The 27,322-nt window shown below is 36.1% G+C and overlaps 1 long non-coding RNA gene, 1 other non-coding gene and 1 pseudogene across 4 annotated transcripts in view; 2 read left to right on the top strand and 1 right to left on the bottom strand.

Moving 5' to 3' along the window:
* The window catches only part of LOC129045514 (uncharacterized), a 206,067-nt gene that overhangs the window by 101,825 nt on the left and 76,920 nt on the right, over positions 1 to 27,322 (top strand). For all 3 annotated transcript variants that reach the window (XR_010413667.1, XR_010413668.1, XR_010413666.1), the window contains one exon: positions 18,400 to 18,499. This is a non-coding gene — a long non-coding RNA (uncharacterized LOC129045514). The remainder of the gene's footprint in view (positions 1 to 18,399; positions 18,500 to 27,322) is intronic.
* LOC123838102 (U2 spliceosomal RNA) lies at positions 5,463 to 5,623 on the top strand (annotated as a pseudogene).
* On the bottom strand, positions 6,883 to 6,989 carry LOC123838050 (U6 spliceosomal RNA). Its single transcript, XR_006789389.1, has one exon. It is a non-coding gene; the product is annotated as a U6 spliceosomal RNA (small nuclear RNA).

Raw genomic sequence — 27,322 nt, 5'->3', positions numbered from 1 at the left:
GGGTTGGGACAAATTTGTAATTAATCTATCCCTAATTATAATACCACACAGAGTATTTTCACTACTCTAAAAACCTTCTCTGCTTTACCTATTTTTTAAATTCAAATATAATTAATATACAGTATTTAGTTTCAAGCGTACAATATAGTGGTTCAACAATACTATACATTACTCATTGCTCATCATGATAAGTTACTCTTAATCCCATTCACCTGTTTCATGCATTCCCTCACCCAGCTCCCCTCTAGGTACCATCAGTTTGTTTTCTATAATTAAGAGTCTGCTTTTGGTTTGTCTCCTTTTATCTTTGTTCATTGTTTTGTTTCTTAAATTCCACATATGAGTGAAATCATATGGTATTTGTGTTTCTCTGACCGATTTACTTCACTGATTTCACATCATACCCTCTAGATCCATCCATGTTGTTGCAAATGGCAAGATATCATTCTTTTTTATGGCTGAGTAATATTCCATTGTCTGTGTATACCACATCTTCTTTATCCATTCATCTTTCAGTGGATATTTGGGCTGCTTTCATAACTCAGCTATTGTAAATAATACTGCAATAAACATAAGGGGGAATATATCTTTTCAAATTAGTATTTTCAGTTTCTTTGGGTAAATACTCAGTAGTGGAATTACTGGGTCAAATGGTAATTTTATTTTTAAGTTTTTCAGGAACCTCTTTATTGTTTTCCACAGAGGCTGCACCAGTTGCATTCCCACCAACAGTGCACAAGACTTCCTTTTTCTTCGTATCCTCACCAACACTTGTTGTTCCTTGAGTTTTTTATTTTAGCCATTCTGACAGGTATGAGGTGATATCTCATTGTGGTTTTGATTTGCATTTCCCTGATGATGAGTGATGTCGAACACCTTTTATGTGTCTGTTGGCCGTCTGTATGTCTCCTCTGGAAAAATGTCTGTTCATGACTCCTGCCCATGTTTTAACTGGATTATTCATTTTGGAGTTGTTGAGTTTTACAAGTTCTTTATATATTTTGGATACTAATCCTTTATTGGATGAGCCATTTGCAAATGTCTTCTCCCATTCAGTAGGTTGTCTTTTAGTTTTGTTGATGGTTTCCTTTGCTGTGCAGAAGCTTTTTATTCTGATGTAGTCCCAATGGTTTACTTTTGCTTCCGTTTCCCTTGCCAAAGGAGACGTATCTAGAACCATGTTGCTATATCCAACGTCAGAGAAATCACTGCCTGAGCTCTCATGTAGGATTTTTATGGTTTCAGATCTCACATTTAGGACTTTAATCCATTTTGAGTTTATTTTTGGGTATGGTGTAAGAAAGTGGTCCAGTTTCCTTCTTTTGCATGTAGCTGTCTAGTTTTCCCAACACCATTTGTTGAAGACACTATCTTTTCCCCATTGCATAGCCTTGCCTCCTTTGTTGAAGACTGATTGACCATATAGTTGTGGGTTTATTTCTGGGCTGTCTATTCTGTTCCACTGATCTGTATGTCTGTTTCTGTGCCAGTACTGTACTGTTTTGGTCACCAAAGCTTTGTAATAGATCTTGAAATCTGGGATTGGGCTGCCTCCAGTTTTGTCCTTCTTCAAAATTGCTTTGGCTATTCAGGGTCTTTTGTGGTTCCATACAAATTTTAGGATTATTCGTTCTGGGTCTATGAAAAATGCTGTTGGTAACTGGATAGAGATTGCATTAAATCTGTAGATTGCTTTGGGTAGTATGGATATTTTAACGTTTGTTCTTCCAGTCCATGAGTATGGGATATTTTTTCCTTTGTGTCATCTCTCATTTCTTTCATTAATGTTTTAAAGTTTTCAGAGTATAGATCTTTCACCTCTTTGGTTCAGTTTATTCTCAGGTATTTTATTCTTTGTGGTGCAATTATAATTGGGATTGTTTTCTTAATTTCTCTTTCTGTTTACTTCATTATTAGTGTATAGAAATGCAACATTTGTATTCTGTGTATTGATTTTGTATCCTGTGACCTTACTGACTTCATTTATCAGTTCTAGTAGGTTTTTTTGGTGGAGTCTTTAGGGTTTTCTATATACATAGTATCATGTCATCTCCAAATAGTGAAAATGTTACTTCTTCCCTACCAGTTTGGAGGCCTTTTATTTCTTTTTGTTGTCTGACTGCTGTAGCTAGGACTTCCAGTGCTATGTTGAATAAAAGTAGTGAGAATGGACATCCTTGTCTTTTTCATGATCTTATGGGGAAAGCTGTCAGGTTTTCACCGTTGAATATGATGTAAGCTGTGGGTTTTTCATATATGATCTTTAGTATGTTGAGGTATGTTCCCTCTAAACCTAAACTATCAAGAGTTTTTTTTTTTTTATCATGAATAGATGTTGTACTTTGTCAAATGCTTTTTCTGCATCTACTGGGATAATCACTGTTTTTTGTCCTTTGTCTTGCTAATGTGATGTGTCATGTTGATTGATTTGCAAATATTGAACCCTCTTACATCCCTAGGACAAGTCCCACTTGATTATGTTGAATGATTTTTTTTTTTAAATATATTGTTGGATTTGGTTTGCTAATATTTTGTTGAGGATTTTTGTATCTATCTTCATGAGAGATCTTGGCCTATAGTTTTCATTATTTTTGTAGTGTCTTTATCTTGTTTTGGTGTCAGGGAATTGCTGGCCTCATAGAATGAATTTGGAAGCTTTCCTTCCTCTTCTATTTTTTGGAATAGTTTGAGAAGAATGGGTATTAACTCTTTATTTATTTATTTATTTATTTATTTTTAATTAACGTATAATGTGTTGCTTCAGGGGTACAGGTCTGTGATTCACCAGTCTTACACAATACACAGCACTCATCACAACACATACCCTCCCCAATGTCCATTACCCAGCCAACCCGTCCCCCCATCCCTCTCCCTCCCAGCAACCCTCAATTTGTTTCCTAAAATTAAGAGTCTCTTATGGTTTGTAACTCTTCTTTAAATGTTTGGTAGCATTCACCTATGAAACTGTCTAGTCCTGGACTTTTGTTTTTAGACAATTTTTTGTTACTGATTCAATTTCATTGCCAGTAATTGGTCTGTTTAAATTTCCTATTTATTCTTGGCTAAGTTTTGGAAAGTTATATGTTTCTAGGAATTTATCCATTTCTTCTAGGTTGTTTCCAGTTTGTTGATGTATAATTTTTTTATTACATTCTTTTATTACCCTTTGTATTTCTGTGTATCTGTTGTTATTTCTCCTTTTTCATTTCTCATTTTACTTGAGTCTTCTTTCACTCTTTCTCTGTCTCTCTTTTTTAGATGAGTCTGGCTAAAGGTTTTCATTGATATATTCTATTGGCTTTTTTAGTCACTATTTCATTTATTTGTGGTATAATCTTTTTCATTTCCTTTCTTCTACTGAGTTTGGATTTTGTTCGTTCTTCTTTTTCTAGTTCATTTCGGTATAAGGTTAGGTTGTTTGAGATTTTTCTTGCTTCTTGAGGTACACCTGTATTGCTATAAACTTCCCTTTTAGAATAGCTTTTTATGCATCCCAAAGATTTTGGACTATTGTGTTTCATTTTTATTTTTCTTCATGTATGTTTTTATTTCCTCTTTGATTTCTTGGCTGACCCATTCATTGTTTAGTAGCATGTTATTTAACCTCCATGTATTTGTTATTCGTATTCTTTCCAGATCTTTTCTTGTGATGGATTGGTAGTTTCATACCATTGTGTTTGGAAAAGATGCATTATATGATTTCAATCCTTTTCAACTTATTAAGATTTATTTTGTGGCCAAACATGTTATCTCTTCTGGAGAATGTTCCATGTGCCCTTGAAAAGAATGTGTATTCCATTGTTTTGGAGTGGAATGTTCTGAATATATCTGTTAGATCCATCTGGTCCAATGTGTCATTCAAAGGCACTGTTTCCTTTTTGATTTTCAGTCTGACTGATCTATGTATTGATGTAAATGGGTATTAAAGTCCCCTCCTATTATTGCTTTGCTATTGATTTATTCCTTTGTCTGTTAATAGTTGCTTAAATACAAAATTTTAAGTTGAACACTAAGCTATCAACAAAGGGCCACTCTGCCTGAAGTTTGGCCTCTCCTGCTTCTCATACCTGGGGCATATACAAACAACCCCAGACCTCTGTAGACAACAGTTTGAAAGTCACTGTGCTAGAATTTAAATTCCTAACAGGCTACATAGATCAATGGTGAAAAGGACAGGCTCTAAAGCCAGATGATCTAGGTTCTAATTCTAGGTCTGGGATTTACTAGTCTTCTGAACTTAGGAACGTCATTCAACTTTCCCTGCTTCATTTCCTTTAGCTCTAAAATGAGAATGATATCAATATCATAGGCTGTAAGAATTAAATGAGATATTGTAGGGGTTCTTAACTGTTTATTGCCATGGACCCCTTTGGTGCAATTGAAAATAACATTTTTTTCTATCTATAAAATAAAATATATAGAATCACAAAGAAGCCAACCAATCATTTTGAAATAGAGTCATCAAATTTTTAAAGATCATGTGACATAGTAGTATACATGTGTCTCTACACATTAAATAACAAGATCTGATGCTGAATCTAATAATTCATAATTTCAATGTAGTGATGAGCATAAACAATTATTTCAGGATATATGTTGTAAGTGCAATGTGTAATGAAAATATTTGTGATTTCTTTTGAAGGAAATGCTAAATTTCTATTGAAAGAAGTGCTAAATTTCAGTTAAAGCTTATTGAAAATATGTAATTTTTCCCATTTAAATTTATGAATTCCTGAATTTTACTGGACTCCAAATTGAGAACCCTGGTATTAGAGGGTTTAGCCACAATATCTTATAGATTGGGGGTTTAAGGCATACTTGTTGTTATAATTATTACCATCATCATCACCACTGTTGTTATTACAGAAGGGGGGAATATATATTTGGAATTCTTAATTTAGCAATAATGTTTTAAGGTTCTTAGGAGATACTAAAAAATAAAGTTGAATATTTGCTAACAATATGGGATAAAACATGACAGTATCAACTTTTTTAAAACTTTAAATTCAAGTTAGTTAACATATAGTATAGTATTGGTTTCAGGACTATAATTCAGTGATTCATCCCTTAATATAACACCCAGTGCTCATCCCAACAAGTGCCCTCCTTAATACCAATCACTCATTTAGCCTATCCCGCCCACCCACTTCCCCTCCAACAACCCTCAGTTTGTTCTCTTACCTGTAGAGTCTCTTATGGTTTGCCTCCCTCTCTGTTTTTATCTTTTTTTATTAGAAACTCTATACAAGGATATTTTCTTAAAACCAAAATACCGAAGTTAACAAATATCAACAATTAGATGACCTGCTATACCTAAAGTGTTTTTCACTTATATCTGTTCTTCAGGTTTTTTTTTTCTTTTCAGTGATAATCCTAATATTTTCTTGTTCCCATCTCATCAGTAATCTCCACATTTTGTCACACTGAATAGATAAATAATGTGGCTTTAAAAACCACAGAAAATCGCTTATCGGCCTTTTGGCTAAGATCAAGTGTAGTATCTGTTCTTATCAGTTTAAAAACCACAGAAAGTTATACAAATCTATTCAGAGGTCTCTTGAGAGACTGGCCCCCAACAAGAGTAATATTGCCTGACTTAACAGCTTAGATTAGTTTTGCCTGTTTTTATGCTTTTAGAAACATATCATACCTTTGAGTCTGGCTTAATTCAATCACATTATGTTTCTGAGTTGCATCCATACTAATTCATGTAGTTGAAGTTATTAGTTGCTGAATAGCATTCCATTGTGTGACCATACCACGATTTGTCCATTTTTCTTTATGGGCATTTAGATATATTCCAGTTTGTAGCCATTAAAAATGAATATAACAGTTCTGGGTCTTAGCTGAACATGTGAATGATTACTGCTTGGCATCTACCCATGAGTGGGATTATTGTGTCTAATTGTATAAGCTAACAAACAGGATGGAATTATCAAATCAGACCCATATAAGCCACAGAGATCTTATCCTTTAGCAAACTTTATTAAATAATTTCAGTTGGAAGGCAATTGACAATTTCAGGAAGAGCAGAGAGAGGCATCAAAGGTAGTTTCCCAGGATCTGTCTTTTTCTGTCCAACATGTGGCTCAGAATAATAGATAAGATCTCTATGTTACATCTGTAAAGTCACTTCACACAGCAGGAGCATTTAAATTGTGAAGCCAGAGAGCCATGTAGTTTAGGTAAAATCCTCCAGAGGGCCATTTCTCATATACCCTGGGTTCTTTTTCTATAGATAATCCTTAACTAAGACATCCTGACAAGGGCATTTCAGAGATAAGGTCACTTCTTCCTAGCAAATATCATTAGTCTATTTATCCACAAGTCCATTTATGAAGAAGATTAGATTGGATGACCCCAAGAGCCTTTCTCTCAAGGACTTTTCCTTAGTATAGTGATTGGATCAAAACCCAGTTGTTTTAACTCCTTCTCAGCATAGGCTGCCTTAACAGATACTGCCAGTTTAACAAAGTGGTTATACTAATTAATCTTCTAACAGTAGTATATGAGCATTCTGATTGTTCTACATTCTCACTAACATTTATTTTCCATTGTTGCTGGTTTGTTTTCCTTTTCACGATTATGGTAGGTGTGTAGTGAAACCTCTTTGTGGTTTTCAGTTGTGTTTCTGTGATGAGTGGTGAAATTGAACTTTTCTTATCTTCATTGGCTTTTTGGATATCTTCTTTTGTAAAGTGTTTGGCAATTTTTGCCCATTTTGTACTGGATTTGTGTGCTCTTTTCCTGTTGATCTATAGGAATTCTTTATATATTCAAGGTAGTTTTTTTTTTTTAAACATTCATCACCATACACAATTAACAGGATTTAAATTTTTTTTGTGATGAGACCTTTTAAGATTTACTTTCTTAGCAACTTTCAAAAATATGGAATGTGTGATGAAGTTGTATGTCATCCTTGCACAGGAGTCATGCCCATCTTCTCTGTATCATTCTGATTTTAGTGTATGTGCAACCAAAATGAGTATGAGAATAGATTTTTTAAGGATATACTATTATGAATATATTTTCCCATTTCAGGTGCTGCTTTATACTCTAATTGGTAATTTTTTGATGAATACAAGTTCTTGCTTTTATTATCCAGTTTTCCCTGCCTTTTTAAATCTAAAGCTAACTAATAATGACCTTCCAAATTTCTTCATCCATTAGTCCTACTTAGGGAAATAAAGGACCCCAGGAAGCCTGAATGAAAATGATGCCTTAGAAGGGAAGGAAGAGGAGAACCATAAATGATTTAATGCCACTTTGGTCATTTCACACAACCACATAATTTACATCGTCACATCTTATGTTCTGAATGGTTGGGCTTGTTGCCTTCCGACAGTTTTGGCAATAGAAGATTTGAGAACTTGTGACTTTTTGTGGCTCAGCTGTATCTATTTGCTACTTTTGGTTCAAAATATATTGCCTAATCCCTACTTTCCATATCAGATAAATAGAAATTGTGTGTGTGTATCCTCTATCCAGTACTATAACCAAGTACATTCCATATCTGCTTTTGTTCCCTAGATACAAATAATTTTTTTTTAGTTTTCAGAGAAAAATGGACTTCCTCACCAAGCTTCTTCTTCAGCCACTTCTTAATGGTTCACTTGTTTGAACAGAGCAATTGTAAGAAATTTGTCTATAGTTCTTAATTCTAAATATGTAACTGTGTATTTGGTATTGTCAGGTTTTGGATTTTAGCCATTCTAATAAGTATGTAGTGATATATTGTTGTTGTTATAATTTGCAATTCTCTAATAACAAGTGATGTTAAGCATATGCTTATTTGTCATCCTTATGTTCCCTATAGCGAGGTTTCCAGATCTTTTGCCCATTTTCTGCTTGTGTTGCTTGTATTCTTTTGGTTGAGTTTTGATTATTTGTATATTTTTAATACAAGTCTTTTATCGGATATGTGTTTTGCTTATATTATCACCCAGTCTGGGGCCTGTCTTCATTCACTTTGTAGTATTTTTCACAGAGCAGAAGTTACTAATTTTAATAAAGTCCAACATTTTTCTTTCATGGATGTGCTTTTGTAATGCATCTAAAAATACCTTGACAGGCCCAAGAACACCTAAAATTTCTCCTATGTTTTCTTCTAGATGTCTTATGGTTTTGCACTTTGCATTTAGGTCTATGATCCCTTTTGATTTGATTTTTGTGAAGGGTATAAAGACTGTATCTAGATTCTTCTTTTTTTCAATGTGGGTTTCTACTTGTTCCAGCACTATTTGTTAAAAAGACTCTCCCTTCTCCATTGAATTGCCTTTACTTTTCTGTCAAAGATCGTTTGACTATATCTGTGTGGGTCTGTTTCTGGGCTCTCTTTTCTTTTCCATTGATCCAAATGTCTATTCTTTTGGCAGTACCACACTGTTCTGATTACTGTAGATTAGTAAGTTTTGAAGTTAATGTCAGTCCTGAAAATTTATTCTTCTTTTTTAGTGGTTTGTTGGCTACTCCAGGTCTTCCGTCTTTCCATATATACTTTAGAATCAGTTTCCTTATATCCATAAAATAGCTAGTTGGGTAATGATTTGCTTTGAATCTATAGGTCAAATTGGGAACAATTGAAATCTTAACAATATTGAGTTTTCTGGTCAATGACTGTGGAATACCTTTCCATGGATTTAGATATATTTTTAATTTTTTAATCAGAATTTTGTAGTTTTTCACAAATATATAAACTCTGCATATTTTATTAGGTTTATTCTTATGTACTTCATTTTTTTTTGTTATTTATTGTAAATGGTATTGTATTTTTCACTTCAAATTCCAATTGTTCATTTCTGTTATGTAGGAAAGCAATTGACTTTCATATATAAACCTCATATCCTGTAACCTTACTATAATTGCTTATTAGTTTCAAAAGTTTTGTTATCAATTTTTTGGGATATTATATGTAGACAATTAAGCTTTTGCAGAAAAGAGCTGTTTTAATTCTTCTTTTTGATATATATGTATGTCTTAATTGTACTTTCTAGGACTTCCAGTACAACATTGAATAGGTATGGTGAGAAGGGACATTCTTACCTTCTCCCCAGTGTTAAGGAGGCAGCATCCAGTTTCGTAGCATAAGTATGATGTTACCTGTAGGGTTTTTGTAGATGTTCTTATTCAAGTTGAAGAAGTTTTCCTCTATTCTTAGTTTGTTGAGAGGTGTTTTTTTTTTTTTAATTGTGAATGGATGTTGGATTCTGTCAAATGCATTTTTTGCATCAGTTGATGATGTCATATGCTTTTTCTTCTTTAGCCTGTTGATGTGGTGGATTACATTGATTGATTTTCAAATGTTAAATCAGTCATGGCTGCCTGCTATAAATATCACTTGGTCCGTGTTGTATAATGATTTTTATATATTGTTGAATTTGATTCGCTAATATTTTGTTGAAGATTTTTACATCTGTGTTCATGCAAGATATTGGTTTTCAGTTTTCCTTTCTTTCAATGACTTTATTTGGTTTTGGTAGTAGAATGGCCTTTTGGAATGAGTTAGAAAGTGTTCCCTCTGCTTCTGTTTTCTGGGAAAGACTATGGAGGACCAGTATCATTTCTTCCTTAAATGTTTGGTAAAATACATCAGTAAAACCATATGGGCCTGGTATTTTGACTTGATTTCTTTAATAGGTATAGAAATTATCTCTTTCTCTTTGTATCATGTTTGGTAGTTTGTATCTTTCAAGGAATCGGTCCATTTCATCTAAGTTATCAAATTTGGGGTCATAGAGTTGTTTAAAAATTTTTTTTATTATCCTTTTAATATTCATAGGATCAGTAGTGATTAGCCTTCTTTTATTTATATTAGTAAGTTATGTCTTCTCTTTTTTTTTCTTTGTTAGCTGATAGGTTTATAAATTTTATTGAGCTTTTCAAAGAATCAGCTTTTAATTTTGTTGGCTTTTTATATTGATTTCCTGATTTTAATTTTACTAATTTCTGCTCTCATTTAATTATTCTTTTCTTCTGCCTGTTTTTGGCTTATATTCCTTCCCCCCCCCCCCCCAACACACACATATTCTCTCTCACTCAATCACCTAAGTTTCTTAAGGAGGAAACTTAGATTATTAGTTTTCAGGTCTTTCTAATTTTCTAATATAGGCAATTTAATGCTATAAATTTCCCTCTAAGCATTGCTTTTGCTGCATTTCACAAATTTTAATGTTTTATTTTCATTGTCATTTAAGTTCAAATATTTAAAAATTTCTCTTAAAACTTTTTCTTTGGTCCATGTGTTATTTATATGCTATTTAGTCTCTAAATATTTTTAGATTTCAAACCATCTTGCTATTTTTGATTTCCAGTTTAATTCCATTGATATCTAAGGACATACTTTGTATGATTTCTATTTTTAAAAAAAAATTCTAATGGGTATGTTTATAGCCCAGAATGTTGTCTATCTTGGGCCATACTCCATGCCAACCTGAGAAGAATATGTACATTTTTCTGTGGTTGGAAGGAGTGTTCTTTTTTTTTTTTTTTTTTGACAGCAAAACATGGTTTATTGACTGATAGCAAAGTGATAGTACAATTCTCCTGAGGAGGGAGGGGACCCAAAGGGGTTGCCACCAGAGTTTCTAAGTCTAGGGTTTTTTATGGGCTTGTTAGTGGGCTGTTTCAATCTGATTAACCCTCCCTGCACCTGTCATCCAGTGTCCTGTTATGCCCAAAAAAACCTTTCCAGCAAGGGAAAGTTGTGGGGTCCTTAAGATGTATAAGATGTATGAGAACGGGCACTGCTGTTAAGGCCCAAACCATTTCAGCCTGAGTTGTGCACACCTGGGAATTAATATCAGCCTTTATTAAGGGGAGGCAACTGCTAGTCTGCCCAGGGGCTATCAATATGAGAGTTAATACTTCTACCTAAGAGAGGTGTAGGGCTCTTAGGCATTAAGAAAGAGTAAGAGAGAATTGAATCTCCCCAGGTGCATCCCAGAAGGCAAGACAAAAATTTGGCTTATGGGTCACCCTGTGACACCCTTAATGACAACACTGTGATTGAACAGTTGGCCCTGGGGCAGAGAGTAGAACAGAAAAGTGGCTCCAGTATCAAGAGGGAAATTGGCTGGTTTTCCTTCTATTTCCAAAATTACCTGAGGCTCTGGGTTCCCTACGGTGAGCTGTTTCAGAGGAGCCACCACGTAGAGCCCCGGGCCCCATCAGTCCCAAACAGGGGCGCTGGCCCCTTGAGCCCTCACAGATTGAGGTCCCTGAGGGCATTCAGATTTCCAGTGTCCACCTCCACAAGTGGGACAAGGGTTACATGGCCTTGGTTTTTGCCACTGGGGGCATTCTCACTTCCGATGTCCTGGGTGGCCACAGAGATGGCATTTGGTGCCAGAGCCTTGGGAAGCCAAGCTGGCAACAGCATGCAAGGCCACAACCAAAGCCTCAGACTTCTCTTTAGCTTCTGTTCCTCTCTCTCCTCTTGGTCCTGACTGTAAAAGATTTGTTGACAACTCATTAGAGCTCTTCTAGGGTCCCTTTGGGGCCAACAGCCAACTTTTGCAGTTTTTTCCCGAATATCTGGGCTTTAAGAATGATCTCAGCCTCGGGAGAACTGGGGAGATAATGAGACCTCTCTCAATTTTTCTAAAAAAACTGTTGGTGTTTTCTTCCTGAGTTTGGGTTGACAGCATCATGTTTACCAAGAGACCCAAATATCATTTACCAGAGACTTTGAAAACTATCTTAACAATTGCCCATGAAAACTTTAAGATAGACAAGATTAACCATTTTTTTTACCAACAGACCCAAATATCCTTTAAAAGCACAAATCTCTGTCTGGTAATCAATGCTTTAGCACTTTATCCTATTTGGAAAAGACCTAGATGTAATCCCATTTGTCATCCAAGCAAAACTTTCTTAACAATTACCCATGAAAACTTTGAGAGAGACAAGATTAACCACCATTTTAACTCGAGCTTATTTGACCTTCAGCAAACCTAGATAGAATTGTTCCTGGTTCTAAACCTCATCAGGTCGACAGACAAGCAGACACTATGTTTTTTTCCACCAAAGTGGAAATATGCAGTCCATGTCAGGCCGGAGAAGACAGGGTATTTCCCCGAAACAAAGGGAGTTTCGGCAGCTGCTTGGGAATATTCCTTAAAGTCTCAGTCCTGAGGTAGACTAACCACAGTTGGCTCCAATTATAGCCATTAACCTGGGAAATGAATGAGGGAGAAACCCCCATGTACTGTTCAGTCCCTCTATGATGCAGACTTGGAAGTGACAGCGATACCAATTTCCAAGGGGATCATTAGGATCCTAACTGGGGTCTTTAGAGGATCCCCAATTGGGATCTTGAGGAGGTGCAGCTGGGGCTCCAGTTGGAAACTGAAGCCACCCATGGGCTCACCCATCCCTTGACCCCCATATCTTTCAGCGGTGGCCAGAACCCCACATTTTTCTGCTTCAGAGAGGGTCTGATTTAACAGAAGCATTACATCCAAGTTTGGAAAACTTTGAGGTCCCCCTTCATCTCAGGTCTTCTCTTGTGGCACCTTCCCTTGGTCCCCCTTGGAGCACTACCTGTTCTTGCAGAGGGTGAAGCCCTCGAGCACCAGCAGGGGTTCCAAGATAGGGTAGGACCCAAACGGGGATCTGATCTTACCATAGGAAGGATGGAGCCAGGCGTGGAGATTCCCTGGCGGACTCCATTTGCCTATCTACTTTTGAAGTGGGTGTGATGTTCCTTTGTTCCCCACCCTCCCCCACCACCCCCTAACCCCTTGCCCCCTTGGGTGGGGTCCAGAAGAGAGATACCAGGAGGCTGGATCAATCCTACATTGCTGAGATCAGAATCAAAAGAAAATGAGCTGCCTTTTCCCAGTTAAAACAAGGAAGGCAAAATCCCTCAGGTGGCCATGTCTTACCCTCCAACTTGTATTGTGGCCATGCCCCAGAACAAAAGAAAATGAGTTGCCTTCATCCAGTTAAAACCGGGAAGGCATCCAAGTAAGTGATATAGCAATTTATGGGCCTGATACTCTTCCTATAGCCTATAATGCCAGGAAGGGGCCCTAAAGGAGTCCTTAAGACTCCCTTAGAAGTTAATGGATATTGTGGCCATACCTCAGAACAAAAAATGAGTTGCCTTCACCAGTTAAAACCAGGGAGTATGAGGCCCGTAAATCGCTCGATATCATTTACAAGCCTGATACTCTTCCTGTGGCCTATAGTGCCAGGAAGGGACTCTAAAGGAGTAAGGGTCTTGGTCGGGGAATTACCCATCTACAAGCCATGCTAATCACTCTTACATGACTGATGGGTGCCCATTGTTTCAACAAACAAAATGGTGAGAGAGACTTGCTACCCACTACTCATGGTTAGTTGTCCTTAATGATAATGGATATCCAGGCGAGCCCCTATAAATGTTGGAGGATTTATTTCTCCGTCAGGGCCCTCTGTTCTTGGTCATGCTGCTTCGAAGAATGAACAGGTAAAAGCAGACAGAGTGGTGGGCAGCAAAGCAAGGTTTATTGAGTGATAGCAAAGTAATAGTACAAAGCTCCCAAGGAGGGAGGGGACCTGAGGGGTTCCCCTGGATGGAGTATTCTATAAATGTCAATTAGATCTATAGATTTCCAAGGGCTGTTCAGTCAACTTTCAAATAAAAATATATTACTTCAAATTGGCCGCACATACCTTATAGCAAAGCATTTTCAATTTCTCCCTCTCATTCCTTATAACAATGCTGTCCTTCATTTCACTTATCCATACGCTATTATCACACAATAGTATTAATTTGAACAGTTATCTATTGGATCAACTAATAAGAAAAATTGAAAATCTAAATTTTGTTTTTACCTTCTTTGATGCTCTTCTTTTTTTTTACATTGATCCAAGTTTCTGACATATATATATATATGTAATTTTTTTTTCTCCAGGAAGAACTTTTAACATTTCTTGTAGGTAGTTTTGTTTGTCTAAGAAAGGCTTTATTTCTCTTTCAGTTTTGGAGGATAAATTCACTAGCATAGAATTGGAGGTTATTGGCTTTTTTTCTTTCAACAATGTAATATTTTATTCTACTCTCCTCTTGCTTGCATATTTTCAAGTGAGAAATGCAATGTAACTCATATCCTTGTTTTCTATAGGTAAGATGTGCTCCCACCACCACTGACTTCTTTCAAGATTTTCTTTTTGTCTTTGGTTTTCTACAGTTTGAATATAGTATACTTAGGTTTGTTTATTTTATTTTATTTGTTAAATTACTTATTTTATATTTGCTTTATCGGAGCTTCTTGGACCTGTGGCTTGGTATTTATCATTAATTTTGGAAAATTATTAGCTATTAATACTTTAAATATTCTTTTTTTCTTTCCATCTCTCTGTCCTTTTTTTTTTCTAAGATTTTATTTGTTTATTTGACAGAGAGAGAGAGAGGGAGAGAGAGCACAAGCAGGGGAAGAAGGAGAAGCAGGCTCTGGCTGAGCAGGGAGCTGGGCACGTGCTCAATCCAAGGACCCCTGTATCATGACCTGAGTCCAAGGCAAGTGCTTACCTACTTAGCCACCCAGGCGCCCCTGTCTTTTCCTTTTGAAATTTCAACTAAGTATATTTTACACCTTTGAAATTGTTCCACAGTTCTTGGATATTCTGGGGTTTTTTTCTTCATTCTATTTTATCTTTGATTTTCAGTTTTGGAAGTTTCTATTGACATATTTTCAAGCTCACAGATTCTTTCCTTTTCCATGTCCAATGTACTGATGAGCCTATCAAAGCATTCTGCATTTTTGTTAGTGTATTTCTGATTTGTAGTGGTTCCTTCTGATTCTTTCTTAGAGTTTTCATCTCTCTACTTACATTACCTATCTGTTCTTGCCTGTTGTCTACTTTTTTAGTAGAGTCCTGAACATATTAATCATCATGATTTTAAATTCCGTATCTGATAATTCCAAAATCTGTGTCCTGAATCTGGTACTGATGCTTTGTCTCTTCAAATAGTTTTTCCTTGCCTTTTAGGCATTGTAACTGTTTTTAAAAAAAGATTTATTTATTTATTTATTTGAGGGACAGAGCAGGGGCACATGCAGTATGAATGGGTGGAGGGTCAGAGGGAGAGAATCTTCAAATAAACTCCCTACTGAGCACGGAGCCTGAGGGGGGGCCTGATCTCACTTTGCATGAGACCAGGACCTGAGCCGAATATAAGAGTGGAAGGCTTAACCAACTGGGACACTCAGCCACCCCAACGTGCACTGTAAATTTTTATTTAAAGTCAAGTATGATGTATAGGTAATAGAAACCGAGATATATAAGGTTTAACTATGAGGCTTTACACTAATGTGGTTAGGAGCTGGATTTTGTTTAATGTTTGCTGTAGCTGTAGGGGTCAAGAGCTTCAGCTTCCTCTAGTATCATTGTTTTTGCTCCTCCCCCACCTGCTTTTGTCTCTTATTTCCCCAATAACTCCTCTTAAATAGGAGCTTTTTTGTAGCTCCTTCCACTGGTATTCCTGGAGCTCTGTTGAGGTGGCGGTAAGGTGTAGGGCAAGGGAAAGTTTCCATAATGTTGTAATTAAAACTCAGTCTTTCAGTAGACCTGTATCCCTGGACTGTGACCTTCACAAGTATCTCTTCGCCCTTTTTTCCCTCCTCCCCTTAGGTGAGACAGGAAGGCTAGAAGGGAGTGGAGTTGGATAATTACACTTTTCCCAAGGGAGATGAGGATTTTATAAAGTCTTTTCCCTTTGTCATGGAGAAAAACTCAGGACACATTTCAAAATGGTTACTTTTCTCCTCCCCCTGCTAGAACTGTGAGGGGGCTTTTCTTGGATCTTCACTGTGAGAACCTGGTGGAGTTCCTGGGAGCAAAACATTTAAAGTTGTGCCCCCCCAAGACAGCACCCTCTCAAGTGTTCTCACTCTCAAATTAGTCCAGGCTCAGCCTCCAGCAATTCACTAAAATTACCGTTTAAGTGTTTCTACCAGTTTATGGGTCCAGCAGCTTCTACTCCAACAGATCTCTTATGTGATTCTCTGTATTCACCTTATCTCTCCAGATTTGTAGCCTTTTGCGCTGTGACTTTAGCTCTGTAATGGATCCAAGAAAAGTCCTTGATTTCCAGTTTGTTCAGCTTTTTTCTTAGTGTAAGAATCAGAGTCACTACTTCCAAGCTTTTTACATGTCAGAGTGGGAACAGGAAGTTGAATATCTTTTTTATAAATAAAAACATAAGACTTTGTACTTAACAATTCCAAAGAATATAGAATTTTCACAGAGTTTCTTAGTCAAGATGATTTTAAAATAAATAAAAGTGAATATACTGAAAAGTAGTCAAATCTTACTTCTCCAGAGGTTCGTTTTACTTACAGATTGTCTGTAGCTGTGCCTTGTCACATTTTCCTCCAAGTGTTTCGGATTTGGAGCAATGCTCTTACTCAAATAAGACTTACTCAAGTGGTTGGGAGTGGGGAAGAGGATGAAAAAAAAAAAAACACCCCAGGATGCGTTTTTCTCTGTTGGAAGCATAAGGTAAGCAGTGAGGAACAAGGTTGAGATAAAATGAAGAGTTGGGATTGTGGAAATGAATTATATTCTTTCTCAGGCCCCTATTATCCCTAATTGAGTAGGCTATATAGAAAATAGGAATGGAAAGAGTTTCGTGGATGCTATTAAGGGAAAGACCTTGCAAAGTATGAGATTCATTCTGTTCACCTTGTGAAAAATTTCACTTCATTCGCAGTGGCTAACACAGTTTTCAAAGCCTTTATATCATATTCATCACCAGAGAAGGTTTATCCTATTCAAGATTTGACGGTCTTTTAAAGACCTACTTCTGTGACAATTTGCTTCTACTAAAGAAGAAGGGTTCTACATTAGCATCTGGGATGTTATATCATGAAATCTTTTTTTTCTAAGATTTTATTTATTTAAATAAATAAAAGGGGCGGTCGTCAGAGGGAGAGGGAGAAGCAGACTCCCCGCTGAGCAAGGAGCCTTATGACATCTGGGTGATCCCAGAGCCGAAGGCAGATCTTTAATCAGCTGAGCCACCCAGTCGCCCCTATATCATGAAATCTTGAATTCTCTCCACCGCGAATCCCCGCCTGCAGATTAGCAGGTGATATCCTTGGAGCTTTCTTCCTGAAGAGAATAGTATAACCTAATTTGGAAGGCAAGTAAAATGCTTTCACATACATTAATGCTTAATTGATAATATACAGCTCTTGACAAAGTATCAGAACAATTTTGTTTTCTAAAAGAACTCTGTATGCTAGTTACCTATTGCTGCTTTTAAAAATTCCCCTAAACTTAGTGGTTTAAAATCACAATCTTGTATTATCTTTCATGGTTTCTGTAGGCCACAGATTTGGAAAGGATTCAACCAGGCAGTTCTCCCTTGGGGTCTGTCAAGCAGCTGTGGTCATCTCAAAGCATGCTTTAGGCTGGAGGATCTGCTGTAAGGTGGCTCACTCAATTGGCTGGCAATTTGATGGTGGCTATTGGTCTCAGAGACCTCAGCTTCTTCCACCTGGGTCTCTCTAATGGGTAGCTTGAACGTCCTAATGGCATAGTGGCTGACTTCACCCAGAGTAAGCAATCCAAGAACCCAAACACCCAAAGTGGAAGTTGTAGTGTTCTTTATTACCTCACCTTGAAATTCACTCCCACTACATTCTCTTGGTCAAAAGTAGCATGATTCAGCATAGGAGAGTATTAAACAAGGGCATAAATAGCAGGAAGTGTGATTATCAACAATAGCCAAATTATGGAAACAGCTCAAGTATCCATCAACTGATGAATGGGTATACACACACACACACACACACACACAACAGAATATTATCAGCCATCAAAAAGAATCAAATCTTGCCATTTGTAACCATGTAGATGGAACTAGAGTGTATTATGCTAAGGGAAATAAGTCATTCAGAGAAAGACAAATACCTTGATTTCACTCATATGTGGAATTGAAGAAACAAAACAGGTGAATATAGGGGAAAGGAGAAAAAAAGGAAAACAAACAGACTCTTAACTGTAGAGAACAAACAGAGGGTTGATGGAGGGGAGAGGGAGGGGGATGGGCTAAATGGGTGATGGGTATTCAGGAGGGCACTTGTTGTGTTGAGCACTGGGTGTTATATGTAGGTGATGAATCACTAAATTTTATTCTGAAACCAATATTACACTATATGTTAACGAACTAGAGTTTAAATAAAAATTTGAGAAAAAAAATACCATAACAAAAAGTCATCTAAAAATTAAAAATATTACTGATTACTGTTTGTGGTGGGTTTAGATATTCACATTTTAAACATGAACTCCTATTTGTTTTGGATGCTGATTATTAGGATTGGAGAAATACTGTGTTCTAATTCTTTCTAAAGCTACGAAGTCTTAAGTGTGAAACCTAATGCCTATGTAAACACTTTCTATTTTCAGGATATTAAATTCTCTCTGAACTGGAAAAAAAAAGAATCACGGATCATCAAGGATAGCTTGGAAGCTTGCTACTGCTCAAACACATTTCATATTTTTAGAGGTATGTAATAATTTTTATAATTTTAAAATGTATATATTTAAATTACTTTTTTCCACACAACAGTTCCTTAGAAGTAAACCTATCTCCATTATTCACTGTTTTTTTAATACTCCTAAAATTATTTCATGTTTGTATAGTTGCAATAGTCTAATGGTATAAATTATATTCTTGTTTTATCTCCAATATTATTCTTAAAAACTTAAGGGGAAAATATTTTTCTGTAGTAGCAATGTGAAAAGTTAGTGTCATCTACTAAAATCCTGTTCTGTGTCTTTTGAGGAGATAGCCTCTATCTACAGGAGGTAGTCTATATCCATATCTGTGTTTTGTGTGTAGTAAATTTTAAGGTTAGAGTCAGTCAAGCTATTATGGGTTTCACCAAGTTAAACATGCTTTGTTTTCTAGCTGTATTCTTTCACAGTATGTCTTTAATAAGCTACATTTGCTGCAGATCTCCAAGAGGGGGCAATAGCAAGCAGCATTTCCCAAAATTATTGGATCATGGAATACTTGGCCCTATGGACATTTTGCATTGGTGTCATGAAACCTACTTTAGGAAGTGTTAAATATCTTATTTCGCCCACATCTTCTCTCTATATAAAGTGTGGTATTATCAGCAGTGTTTATGTTTGAACCTTTCTGCATGCCTTCCTGCAGTTTATTTCCCCTTGCTACAGCCAGCGTGTTTGTGTTTTTAATGCAGCTGTTACCCACCTACATACAAATCTTCAAATAATTTTCTAGTTTTTCTTAGGATAAAAACCAATCTCTTTAATAAGCTGTTGCATAGTCAGGCCCCTTCACATGTGCCCCCTTTCTCTACATTCACACTGACCTTCTCTCAATGTCTACTACTTGATATGCTCTTCCCACCCCAAGGGTTTTTCGTTTGCTGTATCTTCTGCCTAAACCCCTCTTACCTTCCCTTTGTACCTGATTAATTCTAACTGGTCTTTTGTATCCAAGCTCAAGTGTTACTTGAAATTTCCCTCAGTAGTCTTACTCAGTCAAAGCCCCCAGTTATAAGCATGTTCTGCCCTTTGAAGTACTTTGAAGTAATTTGTATTTATTTATTATTTGATTACAGTCTGTCTCTCACAATAAATTATAAGCTACACTCAGGCAAAGACTAATGCCTCAGCTGGGGTTGCTCCATCTCCTAGATGTTGTACTGCTAATTAGCACTAAGATATTAAAGTCCAATGGTATGTTTTATATATTTATAACTTACAACAAAAATTATTACTATTTGAATCTCTTATTTTCCAAAATATTCTTCTCATTTAGTAAATGCAGAATATTTGTCAACTGCTTTAACAACCAACAGTCGCTACTGTCACCAGGTGAAAAGGGAGAAAGCTTGTTGGAGCATTACTTGTTAGACTGAGGCCAATCTTGAGATGAAGAATTTATCGTTTTTATTTGCTTACTATCTTCAGTGAAGCCATCAAAGCAATCTTCATTACCCCATTATCAATACCAATATGTATTCACTTAATTAACTATGTTTAGGAAACTATAAAATGTATAAAATAGTAATTTAGTAAGAAAGTACAGCAAAAGGAACTACCATCCTATCCCATAGAAAACAATGAGGAAATTATTTATATTATTTTTCTAGTCCCAGGAAAAAGAATATTGGAAATAAATCTGAAGTAGAGCATTGTGAATGATGATAGTCTGGAATGTGTAGGGGAAACTGGATAGAGTAGCAAACCTGTTTCCAAAAAGGTGCCACAAAAATCCTGGAAATAATCCAATAGTAAAGCATTTTTTGAGCTGGGTTGGCAGTTTCATCAGTGATTGAATGGATCTGAAAGGACTAGCGTGGTGGTGTGGAAGAAATGCAGCAATAGCAGAAAGTAATACCAAGTCGGTACTTTGATGTTACCGTTGGATTTCAGAATTATTGAACTATAAAACTTGCCATGAAAAGATGACTAATGTATGTTGCCCATTTTCATTTAATATGCTCTTCTTGTACTTTATTTCAAATAACCACATCTTTTAATTTAAAACAGAATCAAAATGGGCTTATAAACAGAGATACCAAGTTCTTGGAATTTATCTATGGCTATGCCTGTGGTATTGAGCCAGTCTTTATGTATCTCTTTATTTTATACCAGAAGTAAGCACATTTATTTAAAAATTTCACCAGAGAAGGTTCTTAAAATTCTGTTAGATTTTGAAATGGAAATTTTATATATCACTTCTGTAAATTGTGACAATGAGACAGAGTACATACTTATAAAGACCTATTAAATCCGGCATCCTCCTGAATAGTTTACATAAGATGTATCTCTTATACTATTCAAATTATCATGTATAATTAATGTTATTGTTTTCAATGTAAGTATGCTATTTTGTTGATTTCATACCCAAAGGCAGCCTCTTTATTTTCATGCATTGTTGCAAAGTAAATTATGATTTCCACTACCCTTTCTCCCCAATAAACTCTAGTTATTCATTGCTGTAACATAGAAACTAGATTGCCCTACTCAGCATCATTTCATCCATCTTCTATATGGCCTTCTTATATTACAGAAATAGCCTTCTACACATTACACTTTGGGACTCCCTTGCAGCTGGGGTTCTGTACATCTTTAGGTTCCTCCAAGCAGATACACCCACAGAAAACTTGGCATAAGTAGCAATGAGAGGGGCACAGTACCATAAAGGGAGAAGGGTTCTTTTGGCAGTATGTTTGAGAAAACAAAAAGACCTGTGTCCTGGAGCAGAACAAATGAGGGGAATGTTTCAGGGGAGAGGACTGGTGATCATATCCTGTAGGTCCCTGTAAGTGATTTAAAGCTTTGGTTTTATTTTGAATGAGATTGAAGCCATTGGAAGATTTTGAAGGAGGGGCATATAAATGTAAATGATTTACATTTTAAAGAGATTGCCTTAGCTGACATGTTGAAAAGAGATTGTAATGTGGCAAGGATGGAAACCAGAAGACCAGTTAGAAGATCATTGCAATAATCCAAAAGGGAGGGGTGCCTGGGTGGCTCAATGGGTTAAGCGTCTGCCTTTGGCTCAGGTCAAGATCTCGGGGTCCTGGGATCAGCAGAGTCAGGCTCCCTGCTCAGCAGGGAGTCTGCTCCCCCTCTCCCTGCTTGTGCTCTCTCTCAAATAAATAAATAAAATCTTTAAAATAAATCAAAAGGTAGATGATGATGGCTCTAGTTGGGCTGGCAATGCATGGTGGTGGATGTTCTCAGATTTTGGATATATTTTGAGGGCAGAGCCAAGGGATTTCCTGGATTTTTCTCATCCCAGGTGAAGGATGATTCTTACACTAGAAGAGTAGAGTTGCCAGGTGTATCAAGAAGGGCTCTCCCCTATCAAATACTGTCCATAGGCAAAGGTGGATGAGGATTGAGAAATAATTGGCAATGTGTTATAGGTGACCCAGGTAAGAATAGTTTGGGTGAAGTTCAGCATAAAAGACACATTTAATAGTTTAAGGAAGAATGGGAGGAGGGCAATTGAGACAGTGTAGACAATACTTTCAAGGAATTTTGCTCTAGGAAAGTAAAGCAATATAGTGTTACCTGGCAACAATAGAGAAAGGAACTTTTAAGTATGGGAGACATTACTGTGCATTTATATGTTAATAGCAGAGAACGTTTCTTGATGTGTTACAGACAGAAGAGAATTGCTAGAAAGATGTCCTTGAGTAGTAAAGAAGAGATAGAATCCATTATTCATGTGGATGGATTGGTTTTAGATGGAAGTAGAGAGAGTTCATCTCTAGTAACAGGCAAGAAGGCACAACATATAGGTATAGATGCAGGTAGAGATCTGGAAGTGCTCCTCTAATTGCTTCAATTTTATCAGTGAGGTAGACTCAGGGCCAATAGCTGAAAGTGAGTTTGGGGTAATTATTGGATCAGTTAATAGTCAGGTGGTAATGAGATAGTTCTCAGGTTAGTTCAGGCTGAATCAAGTCTCCAGCCAACGCCTGTGCATGACTGGATATAGAATAGGGGAAGATGAGTAGAGAGTATTGAGTCTGAATTTTGCTAGGAGGATACCAGTAAGAACTAGGCAGGACATCAGGACCCCAATCAAGAAAACCGGGGCTCAGGGTAAGTATTGATTGCAGCAGTGGATGGGATCTGGAAAATACTTAGAAAACCAAGACAAACTAGGAGGGAGCACTGAATAAAGAAGGGAGACTCAGTTTTGTGGGTATGGGATACAGAGAATGCTCTCCAGGGTTAGATCCTAGCAGAAACACTAGCCCCCCATTCTACTTCTAATATTCTGCTCAAGTACAAGGAAGGCTGAATGGGACTGTGGAAACTCTTTGTTGCTGGAGCTTCAGATCATTGAATAAACAGAAAATTGCAGAATTCAGCTTGTTTTTAGTCTATCTAATAATGCCAAATGATGGAATCCTATCAATTATGTTAATGTTTTGTCCACACAAGCATGTAAATTTGAGCAAATAGCTGAGTATTAGGCTTGTTCCAACATGGTTCTGATATCTCAAAATAAGACAATTTCTAAGTGAAGCAGATAGTAAAATGTTGTGATAATATGCTCCTTCTAAACAATTCAAATGTTTATGTATGCTGTAACATTTTATTCTGTGAGGAATATTCTGTTATATTAGATGAGATAGCTGTGTGATAGAGAAGCAAAATATCCAAGATCACAAAGTGGTAAGTGACAGATTCAGAACCCAATTCTGATTTTGATTCAGTGAACACTTACTAAGTTGCTATATGCCAGACACCTGCTGGGCAGTTTGCTCTGGCCTCCTTTTTTCCAGTCCTATGCTTTTTCTGAGGAAAAAACAAACAAACAAAAAACAAACAAAAAACCCTGAGAAGCTTCTGTCACCAAAAGAACTATTTTTTTTCTTCATGCTAGATAATGTGAAATAATGCTCACACCTTATATTCATCAATATACTTCTATTACTTTTACTAATAAGTGATTTCAACTTAAATCTGCAAATATTTTCATAAGAAGCAGCTAACACTTTTTCTCCTGCAGAATTCTAATGCCTATGTTGCAACTTTTTTTTGTTTAAAATATCATCTTCTTAAACAGTATATTATAAAATGAAGACTATTTTCAATTTGTCAGAGGAGAAATATTGGTGGTGTTGGTATTATGGCAAATAATATCAGTGAATTCATGTCCTGCCATTTCTCCAATGAATACTCAGTTTTTTACTTCAGACTAGTATGCATAACAGAAAACTAAGAGTTGATAAGAAGATTGCGCCCCTTTTGCATTCATCTTGTAGGTAGATGTTTATAGCTACCTTAAATGAGTGTTCGGATAATATGGTGCATTTTGTCATCACTATGCTACAGCAAGTAAGCAGACTGAAGAAAGAGATCTGTGCTTAAAGAAATCTGTCAATAAGTTGACAAAGTTGATCTCTATAAAGAGATAATGGGCTTGACTATTTAAGTGCTTGCTTGGGAGGGCATTATGAAGACAAAACTCCTAACAATGCCAGCGGCATTGCAGGCTAAAGCTTCAATTATTTACTATACTAGGATTTTAAGATCAATATTTCTTTAATTTATACAGTTTGGAAGCAAGATAGGACTTTATGTAGCAGTATTTCACTCTACCATCTGGGGAAGGTTGTTTTTTAAGAATATATATGACTATTTGAAAATTCCATCATGATGTGTGAAACTTGGCATGGGTGATAATAAAAATATTAAAGTTCTTTCTTTAGGAAACATGGGACTAGAAATTGGTACGCTTGTTCTAAGTGTATTGATCAAGGTCCCTGATTTTCCTTTGCCTAACCTTGTCGCTTTTCTGAAACTTAAATGGCTTCTTAACAGAGCAGTACAAATACCAATGGGCATAGTTACTTTAATAAAGAGCAAGCATATTAGAGAAAATCTCAAGGGAATTTTCAGAGTCTCTTATTTAAAAGCCGATTTTTGGCTAAAGGACCTAAACGAACTAGAATTGAGTGATCACTCAATTCCATTGCTAAAGAAGATAATTTTTGTTGTTTAAAAAAACCAAATACTTTTGGTAGGGCTGCACCCACTGCTCCTACCTTGTGCCTTTAAACTTTGTATACTATTTTACATTAATTTTATTCATTTTTTGAATGAACAGTACTTTCATATATTTCAAAAATTAAAATAGTATCAAAAGGTATACATTGAGAAGTTTTGCTCCTACCTCAGTTTCCGTCCATCCCCAATAAGGGGTATTTTCTCGATGATATTTGTAGGGCATCTCTAAGCTATCTGGGAATACAGCCCTCCTCCTCACAGGAAGATCCATTACAAATAAAGTGTTAAGTGTCCTTGCTAGTTATTTCATAGAATAATTACCATAGTATGCAGGCAAAATTATAGAAAGTATCATTGTTTTTCTTTTCCCTTTTGGTCTGCATAAAGACACAAACATATCCTCTCTAACAAGTGAAGAAGTCCATGTCTCTGGATTTATAAGTATAATGAAATCAATGTATACATGAAATGATTCAGTAGTCCAAAGGGAGAAGACAAATCAGACAAGATGGTCCCCATGGAACTGACTTCTTTAAGAAAAATGACAAATTAAAAAAAAAAAATCTAATGTGTCTATTCAGCAAGATTCAAGGTGATCTCGCATTTATACAAATAGAATTGGAAATTAGGAAAGCTTTATTTCTGGTAACTCATGATTACTGAATTTGAAAAAACATTTGAGTCATTGAGCCACATTAGATACCACAGAAAAGTAGGTCGGCATATTAGTTTCTTGAGCTGTTCTTCTATCAGAGAACATAGAGGAAGAAAGTAAAGGAATAGGGTATAGAGGAAATGGAGGATAGATCCAGAAAATCATATATAGTCATAATAAAAAATACATAAAACTGTTTCCCAAATGTGTTTCAGTGTAATAGCCTCCTGAACACTGATGTAAAATTTCTGCTTCTTGTGTCCCCTCCTCAAAATTACTAGTCCAGTGTGCTGGGTTTGTACTTAGGTATATGTATTTTTAAAAATAAGAACATTAAGTGATTTTAATGATATGGAAGTTTTGGGAAACACTGCCACAAATAAAAAAAATCAAACTACAAAATATAACAATAAATACATACACACTTCTTATTTCTGAGGGTTGAAAAAAGGGTCCCTAAAATACCAAAGTTAATAAAAAGTGACATTCTAGCAAATTGAATTTCAAAAATAAAAGGGAACTCCTTTAAGTGTCCAATCAGAAAAACTTATAGAAGATAAAAATCACTTGTCATACTTCTCTTCAGCAAAACTAAATGCTGGAAGATGAGGAAGAAATGTCAAAGTTTCGGTAGAGAGAATACATTCCCTGGAAAGCTACTGTTCATTGGAGGAGTAAGGAAGACATTTGCAGATGAGCAGCTCAAAGTATTTGTATCTGCTTACTTCTCCTGCAATTATTATACAAAGAAGAATTTTAATTAAAAATTAGAGGAAATCCCAGAAAGGAGAGAGACACAAAGGGGAGCCCCAAAATCTGTGTATAAACTCTTAAATCCTTGGCTGAATCTTGAACACATGTGTGAGGAACAAGACTCTACCCATCTCCCACCCGCCACCCCATGGCCCATCCTGTCCCTACCTATCCCAGAGAAAACAGCAGAGCTGCACAGAGATTTTTAGCAGCTGTCTGGATGCTGGGAAGGTAGAGTTTGCAGTTTGAGTCCTACTGATTTAATGGTATTTGGAAAATACTTCGGACGTCCAGGGAACCTGGAGGGTCGTAGCTTAGGAGTAAAAACCATGTCTCAAGTATAAGGGTACACTAATTGGACCTGCTTTAACAAAGCCTGAAACCATACCTCCATACTCTCAAAGTGATCCTCCACTGATTTGTTTGTTGGAAAAAACTCAATACTCTTCAGAAGAAAATAATAGACTTTTGTATTGAAATCCAAATGGGGGGTAAATAGATCAATAGGATAGAATAGCTCATAAACAAACCCAAACAAACATACTGTATTAGGTTCAGTTGCATTCTACTGGGCAGGGGGTTACCCTTCAGATAGCTGTGGCTTAAAAAAAAATGTTCTACGGTGTATCACTTGCAATGTTTAGTATACAATAAAAATCTAGAGATATGAAGAAACAAAATATATAGTCATGAGAAAAATACAATTAATAGAAATAGAATAGATCATTTCAGACCATGAAATTAGCAGACACAGACTTTAAAATAGCTATAATTAATGTTAAGGAATCTACAGAAAAAGATGGAAATAATGGGGAAAAATAAGAAATTTCAAGAAAGATATAGAAAGTCTAAAAAAACTAAAAATCCTAGATCTAAAAAAAATCTGAAATAAAACTTAACTGTATGTTTTTAATAAATGGTATAGGAACAACTGTTTGAAAGGGGAAAAATAAATTAGACTTCAACCTGACACTTTGTAGCAGAGAACATGATCTAAGTGTAAAAATATGTAATTTTTATACAACAATGTCAAATATTTAAAGTAATGCCATAAAATATTTAAAAATATAGCTAATATTTACATTATTTATTTCATAATATTTTTCTCCACTTCTTGGAATTTTTTAATTCCAGTTAGTTAACATACAGTGTTATATTATTTTCAGGTATACAATACAGTGAATCAACAATACTATACATTACCCAGTGTTCATCACAAAAGTGCACCTTTTAATCCCTGTCACCTATTTAACCCATTCCCCCACTTCCCTCCCCTCTCATTACCATCGGTTCTCTATAACTAAGAGTCTGTTTCTTGGTTTGTCTCTCTCTCTCTTTTCCCCCTTGCTCATTTGTTTTATTTCTTAAATTCCACATATGAGTGAAATCATGATATTTGTCTTTTTC

The sequence above is a fragment of the Mirounga angustirostris genome, unplaced genomic scaffold, assembly GCF_029215605.1.
Source record: "Mirounga angustirostris isolate CCGP_5_RB_7025 unplaced genomic scaffold, mMirAng1.0.hap1 SCAF_8, whole genome shotgun sequence".
In the NCBI taxonomy this organism is placed as follows: Eukaryota; Metazoa; Chordata; class Mammalia; order Carnivora; family Phocidae; genus Mirounga; species Mirounga angustirostris.
This window is presented reverse-complemented; position numbering and strand designations above follow the sequence as displayed.